Here is a 14,051-nt window from a genome sequence, read left to right on the forward strand (position 1 = left end):
GAAAAACGGACGTTTAAGACATTCTGTGCATCCACAATGAAAGAGCAGTAGGAGGGGTAAGCAGTTGGATCTCCCTGATTGGTTATGGGGTGGGGATTCTCACTGAGGAGATCATACAGCAAAAACTCAATAAACTCTACAGGTTTCACTAAATTTCACCAAAATTATCGCCACAAATAGCCACATTTGTGCTGAAGTGACAATAAGTCCCTAACAAATAACCAACTAACCACCGAAATGATCAGATTTATCAGCTTATCCTGCAGCATGGGGTGTTCAGTGTGAGTTACTCAAAGTTACAGCTGTTTCCTTAAATATTCCTCATCTCCTATTTCTCTACAAAACAGTTTATGTCACTCACGATCATATTCTAATACCGTACAGAATTCTGCAGTTTCCTCAGGATTTTCTGTCATTATTTCGCAGCTAGCTCCAGCGCTGTAAATATAAGCAATTCCGCAGACCGCGAGGCACTGCGCGCTGCAGCGCCCTGCCGGTATCTGAACCCCGGCTCCCCTTCGCGAGCAGAAATGGCACAACCCCACCCGCTGTTAAGCTGCTGTAGTGGATACAGCGCTTAAAAATAAACTAACAAACACAAAAATTAGGGTATTCAATCTGTAATTTCAGTTCGTTTTATTTTTTTCTTTTAATTACCGTTTTTATTAGTTTCAGTTAAGGGGAACTTTCACTTTCAGTTTTCGTTATTTCGTTCGTTTTCATTAACAGTAATACTTTGTTATATGGTGATTATCTTTATAGGCGTATCTTTATATAAAATAAAAATAGTATTAAAAAACAGATGACTATTTCCTGGAGCCTGGACTGACCCAAGATTTTCCATTACTTTCCTCGGGCCGGGTCTCGTCCGGGCTGAGAAATAAAAATCAAACTATCCTGCTATTTAAAAGAATGGGAAATTAATAACAATAATAATATAGTTCTGCATACTAGAGTTTAGATTGTCTGCCTGAACCCGAGCCTGAACGCGAGACTGAACCCGAGCGTGAACGCGAGCTCATCCGCGCGTTTAAAGCTCCGCAGCATTTAATAAAAACAGATTAATAGATATAAAATAGGAAAATAACTAACTAAACTTAGCTCAAAATGGTAAAAGAAATATAATCTAACGAATTCTAAAATAACGAAAAATAAATAGTGTACACACAGGTACAAAGCTAAAAAAAATATACATAAAAAAAAAATAAATCATCCGCGCGTTTAAGGCTCTGCAGCATTTAATAAAAACAGAAAAATATAGGTATGAAATAGGAAAATAACTAACTAAACTTAGCTCAAAATGCTAAAAGAAATATAATCTAACGAATTCTAAAATAACAAAAAAGAAATAGTCTACACACAGTTACAAAAATAAAATAATATACATTTAAAAAATCATCCACGCGTTTAAAGCTCTGCAGCATTTAATAAAAACAGAAAAATAGATATGAAATAGGAAGGTAACTAACTAAAGCTCAAAATGCTAAAGGAAATATAATCTAACAAATTCTAAAATATCAAAACACACAGGTACAAAAAGAAAATAATATATTAACCCCCCCCCCCCCCACCCCCGCCCCCGCCGGTAATACCGTATACCGCCATATAATCTGACGACGGTATGACGGTATGAAAAACTTCAATAACGCCCAACCCTAGACTCAGTTTTAAATCACCTGGTGTGGTCTAAATAGTTTCCCACATATATCATCATATTGCCCAGTCCTAACACGTGCTTTATTTTATGTTGCTTGTTGAACCTCAGAGTTAGGAATGATACTGAGAAATACGCAGAGTGCAAATGACTTCCACACATGGTGCACTTCCTCCCACGCTGCGCTGGAAACAGTAATGAACATGAATATAGAAGGATTACAGTTGCTTCCCAACAGACGGTATTCTATTAACACCAAACTGAAAAGCTCTGAGTGAAATAAACATGTTGAGGTTCTTGGCTCTGAAACTACGGAGTGGGTGTACCTTCTGAAAATCAACACGCCATGAGCCTGATAATCCTACTGCCTCTGCAGAGCTGCTTTAGCTTTTAAAAGTTCTCAAGAACTACAAGCTCGAGCACAAGGCCATCAAGGACAAAGATTAGTTCATGAGCAACACCCACCCCCACATGCACACACACTAAGCCTATACCTGAATACTCAAAACCAAGGCATTTGGTTTTGTCAAAGAAATAAAAAGTTTATATGTGAATACTTAATTTAATTTTGCGTTAAAATAGGTTTTACCACTTTATTACTTCTCAATAACTGTAAAAAATTAACAATGAAGTAGATGCTAATGCTAAAGGTAATTTAAATTCAATGCAGCACACTTACTTTTTAACCCATCAATTCTGTGTGAACTTATCTGACGCTAAATCCTAGACATGTGCCATCCCTCTCAGGCAGATTCTCTCTTCATTCACAACTGAAAGTGCAGCTGAAGCAACTGCAGCTCTCGCTTTAACAGAGATTAAACTTCTCACTCAGTGGGACAACAAGATTTGCTCTCATGTAAACCTCCTGCCAAACCAGGGTGTGCACAGGCTGTCTAGACCTATTCCCTCCTGCCAGGTTAAATGCATTTGAATAATTGGCAAAATTTGCATTTGGACTGGAGTATGCTAGGCTGCTTTGCTACAGAGTTCAAAAGGGGAGGCGTGAGAGTACAGGAGTAGTGGAGAAAAAATCAAGCTCAACAAAATGTGTCGCAACAAACCAATTAAGTACTTTTTATGCTCTTCTTGGTCAGACTTGTCTGTGGAGGATGGTGAAAGAAAATAAATACAGGAAGACACTAAATACTGTGTATAATGAAAAACTGCATAATTATGTGCAATGTAACTCGAGGCAAGGAAAGGAATATTATGTTTATAGATGTAGAAATTATACTGAAATTGTATTACACCAAGTTACATTACAGATGCTATTATGTTTAAACCTAGATCTGATTGTTGGGTCAAATCAAGGTTGGAATCCATTTTTCGCCAAAAAAACTGCTCAAGAGTTTGTTTGGGACCAGACCAAGACCACCTCCACTTACTGGAGTCTGTGTGTTCATTTTGGTTTTCATTCCAATGCAACAAACTGCTGCAATCATGAAAATGGACTAATTCTTTTTTTTTTTTTACACAAATGATGGAAGGAGCAAATCTGCCTCAAAAAAAAAATAATTATCCTGTTGAGTGTGTCATTTTTTTCATATCAAAATGGATTAGGCATATAGTTTCTCAATATCAAACACCATTTGAAATACGTTTCCTTTTGCCAAGTAAACATGAATGAACTATATTCAGAGCCTCACCATAAGATCATCCTAAATCAGTCCTTGATCAAAATAGTACCAGAGACTAACCATGCACAACTTTAATAATAAGAGAAAAAAAACAAAAAACAAAACACTGTATCCCCTTCATTCACATTTCAAAAGGGACACTGGGTTAGCCATGTTGCCACTAGCACAGCACACCCAGCATCCATGTTTTAATTCCAACACTGCAAACAGCCGAGTTCTGGAACTTAGAGCTCGCTGTCAGACAGCAGTGTAAGCAGTTCAATCACACTGCCAGCTCAGTCACACCACAGGCCTTATTGTTCACAAGGGCAAGCTTTAACATCAAATAGGACACAAGTGTAGTAGACATTGTATAAACAAACAAACACACACATCATCCTGTATATGCAACTTGGTATTAAAAAAATAAAAAGAAATACCTTCAAAAATATAATATTTATATTTAAATATATAAGTGATTCTTGATTACAAATTTTATTTCATACATACACACACACACACACATATACAGTGAGTCCAAGAAGTATTTGATCCCTTGCTGATTTTCTTCGTTGGCCCACTAATAAAGACATGATCATTCTATACTTTTAATGGTAGATGTATTCTTACATGGAGAGACAGAATATTAAAAAGAAAATCCAGAAAATAAATCTAAGGAATATATATTAATTGATTTGTATTTCATGGAGTGAAATAAGTATTTGATCCCTTAGTATTCATTAGCAGTTCTGGCTTTTACAGACCAGTTAGACACTCCCAATCAACTTGTTACTTGACCTGAAGCCACCTGTTCTCACTAATCACTTGTGTGAAAAACACCTGTCCACAGAATCAGACAGATCACACAGATTTCAAGTCTCCAACATGGGTAAAACCAAAGAGCTGTCACAGGACCTCAGAGTCAGAATTGTTGACCTTCACAAAGCTGGAATGGGCTACAAAAAGATTAGTAAGGTGTTGGATGTGAAAGTAACAACTATTGGTGCAATTATCAGAAAGTTTAAAGAGTATAACATGACAATCAACAGACCTCGGCCCGGTGCTCCAAAGAAGATTTCGCCTCGTGGGGTGGCAATGATGCTGAGAACGGTCAGAAATCGTCCTGCAACCACTCGGCAGGAGTTAGCAAATGACCTGAAGGCAGCTGGGACCACAGTTTGCAAGGAAACAATTGGCAACACTTTGCGCAACAATGGATTCACATCCTGCAGTGCCCGAAAGGTACCCCTGCTGAAGAGAGCACATGTGGAGGCGCGCCTCAAGTATGCCAATGATCATTTGAAAGATGAACCAAGTTATTGGGAGAAGGTTTTGTGGTCAGACGAGACCAAAATTGAACTTTTTGGCCTCAACTCCACCCGCCATGTGTGGAGGAAGAAAAATGCTGCCTATGACCCCAAGAACACTGTGCCCACCGTCAAGCATGGAGGTGGAAGCATAATGTTTTGGGGGTGTTTCTCTGCCAAGGGTACAGGGCTACTTCACCGCATCACTGGGAAGATGGATGGAGCCATGTACCGCACAATCCTGAGGGACAACCTCCTCCCCTCTGCCAGGGATCTGAAAATGGGCCGTGGTTGGGTCTTCCAACATGATAACGACCCTAAACATACAGCAAAGGCAACAAAGGATTGGCTCAAGAAAAATCACATTTAGGTCATGGAGTGGCCCAGCCAGTCGCCAGACCTCAATCCGATCGAAAATCTATGGAGGGAGCTGAAGGTCATAGTTGCCAAGCGACAGCCCACCAACCTTCATGATTTAGAGAGGATCTGCAAAGAAGAGTGGGCCAAAATTCCCCCTGGTGTGTGTGCTAAACTTGTGGTTAACTACAACAAACGTCTCACCGCTGTGCTTGCAAACAAAGGCTTTGCCACTAAGTATTGAGTGTGTTTGGCAAGAGGGATAAAATACTTATTTTCCTCATTGAAATACAAATTAATTAAAATATATTCTTTAAAATTATATTCTGGATTTTTGTCTTGATGTTCTGTCTCTCCATGTTAGAATATATCTACCATTAAAAGTGCAGAAGGATAGTGTCTTTATTAGTGGGCCAACGAAGAAAATCAGCAAGGGATCAAATACTTCTTGGACTCACTGTATATATATATATATATATATATATATATATATATATATATATATATATATATATATATATATATATATATATATATATATATATATATATACACTGCTCAAAAAAATAAAGGGAACACTCAAATAACACAATATAACTCCAAGTAAATCAAACTTCTGTGAAATTAAACTGTCCACTTAGGAAGCAACACTGATTGACAATCCATTTCACCTGCTGTTGTGCAAATGGAATAGACAACAGGTGGAAATTATTGGCAATTAGCAAGACACACTCAATAAAGGAGTGGTTCTGCAGGTGGGGACCACAGACCACTTCTCAGAACCTATGCTGTCTGGCTGATGTTTTGGTCAGTTTTGAATGTTGGTGGTGCTTTCACACTCGTGGTAGCATGAGACGGACTCTACAACCCACACAAGTGGCTCAGGTAGTGCAGCTCATCCAGGATGGCACATCAATGCGAGCTGTGGCAAGAAGGTTTGCTGTGTCTGTCAGCGTAGTGTCCAGAGGCTGGAGGCGCTACCAGGGGACAGGCCAGTACACCAGGAGACGTGGAGGAGGCCGTAGGAGGGCAACAACCCAGCAGCAGGACCGCTACCTCCGCCTTTGTGCAAGAACGAACAGGAGGAGCACAGCCAGAGCCCTGCAAAATGACCTCCAGCAGGCCACAAATGTGCATGTGTCTGCACAAACGGTTAGAAACAGACTCCATGAGGATGGTATGAGGGCCCGACGTCCACAGATGGGGGTTGTGCTCACAGCCCAACACCGTGCAGGACGCTTGGCATTTGCCAGAGAACACCAGGATTGGCAAATTCGCCACTGGCGCCTTGTGCTCTTCACAGATGAAAGCAGGTTCACACTGAGCACATGACAGACGTGACAGAGTCTGGAGACGCCGTGGAGAGCGGTCTGCTGCCTGCAACATCCTTCAGCATGACCGGTTTGGCAGTGGGTCAGTAATGGTGTGGGGTGGCATTTCTTTGGAGGGCCGCACAGCCCTCCATGTGCTCACCAGAGGTAGCCTGACTGCCATTAGGTACCGAGATGAGATCCTCAGACCCCTTGTGAGACCATATGCTGGTGCGGTTGGCCCTGGGTTCCTCCTAACGCAGGACAATGCTAGACCTCATGTGGCTGGAGTGTGTCAGCAGTTCCTGCAAGATGAAGGCATTGAAGCTATGGACTGGCCCGCCCGTTCCCCAGACCTGAATCCGATTGAGCACATCTGGGACATCATGTCTCGCTCCATCCACCAACGTCACGTTGCACCACAGACTGTCCAGGAGTTGGCGGATGCTTTAGTCCAGGTCTGGGAGGAGATCCCTCAGGAGACCATCCGCCACCTCATCAGGAGCATGCCCAGGCGTTGTAGGGAGGTCATACAGGCACGTGTAGGCCACACACAATACTGAGCCTCATTTTGACTTGTTTTAAGGACATTACATTAAAGTTGTTAACTTTAATTTTGTGTGTGGCTCCAAATACAGGCCTCCATTGGTTAATAAATTTGATTTCCATTTATGATTTTTGTGTGATTTTGTTGTCAGCACATTCAACTTTGTACAGAACAAAGTATTCAATGAGAATATTTCATTCATTCAGATCTAGGATGTGTTATTTGAGTGTTCCCTTTATTTTTTTGAGCAGTGTATATATATATATATTTTTTTGTAAACAGACAGCACAGTTTAAAATAATGTGCAAGCTAGGGCTGTGAATCTTTGGGAATCCAACAATTCGATTCAGAATTGTTACTTGGGGTCACAATTACATTTTCGTCTGATTCTTTCAAATCGGTTGGATTTCTTTTTCTTCCTCCTCCATTCTTTAGCGGCGCAACAACAAACACTGTAACACGACACTACACGCCTCTCTGTAGCCTAATAGGGAGAAGCAGTAAGAGCAAAAACTTAAACTGTCCTGTTGCTGCTGTCTCGTGACACTCACCTACTGTCCCGTGGTGCTTTTTAACTGTCGTGCAGAGCTCCGTGGTACAGTTAAAAGCTTTGTGCGACAGTAGCTGCACCCGCAAAAAAAAAAAATGATTTTTTTGAAAATGAGAATCGATTCTGAATCATTCAATGTTAGAAACCTGATTCGAGCTCAAATACATTTTTCCTGCACCCCTAGTGCAAGCTATTGGTTCCTTTATATTTTATTTTTAACATTTTGTATTTATTTTTATTTTATTTAATTTTTTTACAAAAAGTAAGCCCCCACCTTCAACCTTACATGCAGCTTTTATATTAAACAAGGTGCAAACATAACCTTGTGTTTTAGTTATGGAAAAGTGTAAAATAGGCTTTAAAGGTTTCTGACAGAAGCACAAAACATATCTAATAAGATTCCCTCGGGCAGCATCTGTAACAATGTACAGTCTTAAATATCGCATTTTGAAAATGTAATTTAAACAGTAATTTTATTATTTTATTGAAAATTAATGTGTTGTATACTAGACTGCCCTGAGGTCAGTATTTTTTGGAAACATGTTTTTTCAACTTTAAGACATTCTTGAAAGCAGAAATTCATATTCACCAGATTTACTTTAACTTAATAGTGATTCCTACCTAGACCTGTCAATGCAACAGAAGCATGTTTTATAGGCTGACTCTTTAGCATGAAGGTGGGATAATACTGTTCTCATGGAAAGTTTTGTTGCGCTCATGCATGCAATCAGCCTTAAAACACTTCAGGCAGGGGATGTGGCATACAGTCTAGTTTAAAAAGAGATATCTTAGGTAGATTGAAAGGTGGTGTTTATGTCCCCTAAGGGAAGCATTTAAGATGTTGTAAACATTTTAGGCTATATGTTTGGGTGTATGGGATTTTCGTAAAACAAATTACAAATGATACACCTGTATGCTTTTTAATAAAGAACTGATCACAAAAAACAGACATGCAAGAAAGTGATGTAAGCAGAAACATTGCATTGTTCCATGTTAATCTATAGATATGAGGACAATTTTTTCTGTTCCTGCAAGACCAGTTTTAAACACCTCGGTATAACTGCTGGACGGATAATAGTCCATTAAGCAGATGTATCCAGCTAGCAGCGTTCTGTGGGCAGTGTCCTGAGACCACTAATGAAAGACTATACGATGACAAACTATGCATCAACTAGACAAGTCACGATAATTACATTATAGATTTATTGTACAATAAATGGACTGATAAATTGACAAATTATTTGATAATCGTGATATTGCCTATTGTGTTTATTTGTATGTTTGTATGTCACATATAACAGTGGACAGTATTTTACCCATTCATGCAATTACCAGTGACTTACAACACACAGTTTGGACTGCAGATATACATTTCCCAAACTATGATTATTACTAATTTGTTGTCTTTTAAAGGGTATGAATGAATTTCAATTTGTTACACTATTCTATTATCATTATATCAATGGCATTTAATGGTCATAAAAAGACTTTCTGGGACTATATATTGTCCACAAAAAATGTATATTGTGACAGGATATCAGCAACAGCTTCTGTCTCTGACTTCACATCTAAAAGGTGGACCAGATTGGTTTATTGGTGAATGAACAGTGAGTAGACACAATGTTTAAAAACTCCAGCAGCATTGCTGTGTTTGATTCGTACACAAGCACACCACCACATCAGTGTCCCTGCAGTGCTGAGAATGACCCATTACACAAATAATACTGACTCTGTGATGAGCTTGTGGAGTCGTGGCCATCTGACTATTAAAGAACAGGGTGAAAGAAGGATATAAATAAATTAATGAATAAATGAATGAACAAATACAGTCTGAAAACAAATAATTTAGTATAAACATGCACACTGCCACAATAGCCAAGCACAGTCTCCCCTATATTTCTGCCACACTAATCCTGTTACCATAAACTAGAAATGCCGGCCGCTCAGTTTTATCCTTGCTACAGCTGAGCAGACTGCGGCCCAGTCATTTGGCATGTGATGTCACACGGCAGCTTGTCTGAGTGTCTGCGTCTCACGCCCATTGAACTATAAATAACCCCAAGGATTGCACACTACCCACATTCCATGCTCCGAGGCCTGATTTTCTCCGAGGACTAAATTTTCAAACTCAACTCAACTCACCTTTCATCAAAAGGAAACTGCATTTCCTCCCGACTCGAACCTACAGAACACTGCAGCGGGCCTAGTTGGAAGACCCCCAATTCCACAAAGGCTTATGAGGGAAGGGTGCTTACCCCAGGCCTGGTTTTTAATGTGGCTTCCAATCTGGGAGGGCATTATCTGCTGAAGTCTAGTATAATGTATGGTATTAAAACAAGGAGCTGCATACAGAACACCTGTGCCCTGACTCCACATTCAGCACACTTTGATCATGCGCTGCGATTAGCATCACAGTACACTAAAAAGGCCGAACAATAATAACTCATTGGTTATGGATGGGGGTGGTTTCACAAACGGCTTGTCCATTAAAGCAAAAAACAAACAGAAATTAAATCTAGTCGATAGGGACAGGAAGTGGGACAGACCTTTGAAGGCCATTTCAATGATGGTACCCAATAAAAGGTAAAATGGCAAATTTATACAGCGCTTAGCTTATTATGCTTCTGTTCTCTGCTTTCACAGGTTGTTACATTTTAAAAGCATCTTCGTCATTCTACAATGATAGTGTGCACTAAAACTAATACTACACACGCGAGTCCATTCACAAAATGTCATCACATTTCTATGTGCCACTACTAGCATGACAATCAGCTTTGACAATACCTCCAAGAATGTGTTTATATTAGATCTGGACAATATGGGCAACATTATATTTCTTCTGTGATATCATGATGAGCAGTATTAAAGCCACTACCTGTGATGCTTATCCTCATGCACTTATGTTTACAGTAATTTTGTATTCAAGACCAAGGAGAAAGTCAGAGTCCAAGACCAAGACCAAGACTATACGTAGACAAAAACAAAGGTTTTATCATATAAAAAGAAGAAAACAGAGGAAAAACTACAATAAACTAACCTTAATTAGTAAAATACAACATATAAAGACATGATTGCATCCAATTGCATACTATGGGCTGGGTATTACCATTGTTGTTGTTTTTTAATCGATTTGATTCTAATTAACAAGGTACCATTTCAATTTGATGTCAATTTTAAAGGAATATTTCAGCTACAATTACAGGTTTTGTTTGAATATGAAAAGAGATTTTCAGAAACAATGAAAGTACAAAGCAGTACAAGTAACATTTTGTCTACATTTTGGCCCTAAACTTGAAGTCGGATTTTGTCTTTATAAAATAGTACAATATTTTTTGTTTACAAAATCATTTATTGAGCAAAAGTGTACTACAGTTTTGTCCAAGTTTGAATAATCTATCATAAATCAATTGTGTAGACACAGCATTTAGCCAAAGTCTCACTTGGTCCAGCATTGTTGAGAATGGATGGTCTTTTAAATGAAAATCGATTTGAATTAATGAAGTTTTTTTGTTTTTTTAAACCTAACCCTCATTTTTTTCCTTTTTTATTCAGGTGCGAATAGCTAGTCCCTTCTTTCAGTGCTGAGAATAAATTGTGTGATATTTGATATAACTTTTACACTTTCATCTATATTTCAAACTACATACTCAAAAAAATTTACTGTATGTTACATTTCTGTACGTAACATTTCTGATCGTTTCTCTGCTCCTCAGTTATAAAGCTCAAAACACTGGCTCAATGCGAGCTCTGGGCAGGCTCTGATTGAAACGGAAATATGCAAAATGTTGATTTTCCAAGCAGGATTCATAGCTGACTGTTGATCACAGATAGATGTCCCTGTGTTGGTTAAATAGAGAAGGCTCCTTAGTTTGAATGAACAACGTTCTGGAGGTTACATTTCTGACTGTTACTCTGCTACTCGGTTATAAAGCTTAGAACATTGGCCTGTAACTTCTGGCTCAATGCGAGCTCTGTGCAGGCTCTGACTGATACGAAAATATGCACAAAAAACAAACAAAAATTCTACCGATACTGAAACATTTTCTATTGCAATATACCTCAATATCAAGTAATTGCACAGCCCTAGTTTATATACAAGTAAGCTCAACACAACACATTTACACATTGTCTCTTCATCACAGACACAACATGGAGAGCAAACCCCACTCTATAAATAGCCTCTTTATCATTAGCAGCTCTGCTCCGTAACGGGGTGAGTCATTTTTTGTGGATTTTAAAAAGCGCTCTTACCTGACCTTACGTAGGCCTGCATTCAACAGATATGCCTCCAGCTGCTCAGCTGCTCTTAACAAGGTGTCTACATTTCACTGATGTGCACGGAGGAGGCCTACATGGTCCCGAGATGTATGGCACTGCAATGATGTAACCACTGGACCACTGTCATATGTTCTGTTTCCATGCCTACCATGCCTGGAGTGGCAGCAAAGAGTGGTTTCTATGGCAACAGAGAGCTTCAACAGGGCACTTCAGTGCATCTTTGCTGTGACCAGTCCCTTCTCTGGAATGGAAAGAGCAGCGAGAGAGCAGACCAACAAAATCCACATCCGACCTAAAAGCACGGGTCTCAACTCAGAGTGCAAGAGCGTGAGACCCACATATTTCGAATTGCCTTTAGTCCCCTATTCACATCCATTAAAACAGGATAACTAAAGCTCACATCTAGTGCCGGTTTCATTCGATTATGCACAAAGAAGAATGAAGATCTTAGCACATCCGTTTCTCCATTGGCATGTTCCACGTGACCAGCTACACGTACTACTGCCTTCACTGTGAGCACAATTATAGTGTGCTAGCTTAGCAAAGTGTGATTAAAATCATACTCATGATTAAAAAGCACTGACAAAAATACTTTTAAAATAAGTTTGAGGCGAAAAGATAAATCAGATTTTTACGTTTATAGCAATACAAATTTTCACGATAAACACATTAAAAGAGCTGCAGTGACACTGTGAATAACAGCAAACTCAAATTGCATTACCCGAATGCAGCAACAGCGCTTCAGAAAGCTCCAACTCACTTCAAGCTGTGCTCACATGACACAAATAGGGATGCACCAATGTAGGAATATACCTGCCGATGCCAAAACAAATATACACATTAATAACTTAGAGAGACTAAAACTTTTTCAACTTTTAAAACAAATGTAACATATTAACCCATCATTTTGGCTTTCAACCAACTGTAGGCAAAAAATAAATAAATAAATAAATAAATAAAAATATAAAAAAAATAAAATGAAAGGTGTCTCCTAACAGACACAGAGACTAAAGCTAATAAAAATAAACACAAATTGGCTTAAATGGCCATCGTTGCTCCTTTTCCAGCATACAATAAGAACGTCAGCAAGTACTGTTTTGAAATATCGTCCAAATCGGCAGAAGCAAAATATTCTAAAAGCTTTAATATCAGGATATTCAGTGTTTTTTCCATATCTTACAGCCCTAAATCAGACACTAACAAAAGCATGTTGTGTGAATGTACAATTGTGAGCCATTTCCTATCCCCATTTTTTATAGAGTAAAGACTAAACACCAATAACCACTCAAGAGTACATCATTTAGTTTAGAAAAGTGGGTATCTAAATCAGAAGAGCTAGCAAACACTGCTAACAGTCTGAGCTACAGTGCACTTCTGCAAGGGGTTTCACATGTTTACATGATTAAATGTGAATAATTTCAAAAAGTAAAGTATATTTCATCTTGAGAACACTAAACAACATTAGAGAAAGCCTGCATTACAAATTTAACAGCTCCCGCCTCAATCAGTATCTCCTTAATGTTTATATTATAATTATATAAGAATTCACAAATGTTTTTAATCAACATCAGGATGTAAACCTGAACATGTGATATTTGCTGTTACCATGTAAAAAGACATCACATTACAATAAGACATGTTTTTTTTATATATATAATCTGCACCTCTACAACACTAACCAAGTACAAGCTTCATTAAACAAAGACCCTAACTACTAGTACAATACTAGTATGTTAAGAAATTCTGACTTGTTGGAATTGTAATATAGCAGGCCTCTCTAATAAATGCTGAGCATTTTCCATACAATCATTTTTAGTTTATGTTTAAAAGTGTTACAGAGACACTTCCATTTCTCAAACAAAAAAACAGCATGAAGCAAACACATTATCATCGCCATCAAACAAACCACGGAAATCTGCTGAAGATCCAGTCACTTTGTATTTTCATTGAGACTTTGGAGGCAGCAGCATTAAATTAAACCATGTAGATGAGGTAAGACAGGTAGATGACAAAATTATTTACATCATTCACAGCTGTCAAATATGGTCAGCTTAAACCACAGTCTTGCCATTGTAACTAACTGGTTAGGCATATCAAGCTGAAGAAAACACTGATTTAAATTGCATCATAAGTAAAACAATAATGTATGAATTGTTAATACTCGAAAAATGCCTTTCTTGAACACAAGGATGCTATACATGCTTCAACACTGTACACAACCCTTTATAATCCACACCCAATCAACACACCTGTGAGAGGCAGCAGCCAACCGCACACACCATACTCTCAACCAGAAAAGGCAGCTGTCTTGTGGCAATCAACACTCATACAAGTCCCAAAAAGCAAGGAGAACATGGAAGCTTTAAACAGACAGGGACCTGAACCCTGGACCAGAACGCAGAGAGCACCAAGCCTGTGTTGCCCAAATTATG

The 14,051-nt window shown here is 38.7% G+C and overlaps 1 protein-coding gene across 5 annotated transcripts in view; it reads right to left on the reverse strand.

Annotated features, from left to right (window-relative positions):
- ppm1ba (protein phosphatase, Mg2+/Mn2+ dependent, 1Ba) overlaps positions 1-14,051 on the reverse strand; it is a 37,375-nt gene that overhangs the window by 12,837 nt on the left and 10,487 nt on the right. The window contains exon 1 of one of the 5 annotated variants that reach the window (XM_022684960.2): positions 11,593-11,702. The exons of the other annotated variants lie outside the window; for them this stretch is intronic. The gene's annotated coding sequence lies outside the window, so the exon portion shown is untranslated. Of the gene's footprint in view, positions 1-11,592; positions 11,703-14,051 lie in introns of those variants that run through there. 5 annotated transcript variants of the gene reach the window in all.

This window comes from Astyanax mexicanus, chromosome 7 (assembly GCF_023375975.1).
Source record: "Astyanax mexicanus isolate ESR-SI-001 chromosome 7, AstMex3_surface, whole genome shotgun sequence".
In the NCBI taxonomy this organism is placed as follows: domain Eukaryota; kingdom Metazoa; phylum Chordata; class Actinopteri; order Characiformes; family Acestrorhamphidae; genus Astyanax; species Astyanax mexicanus.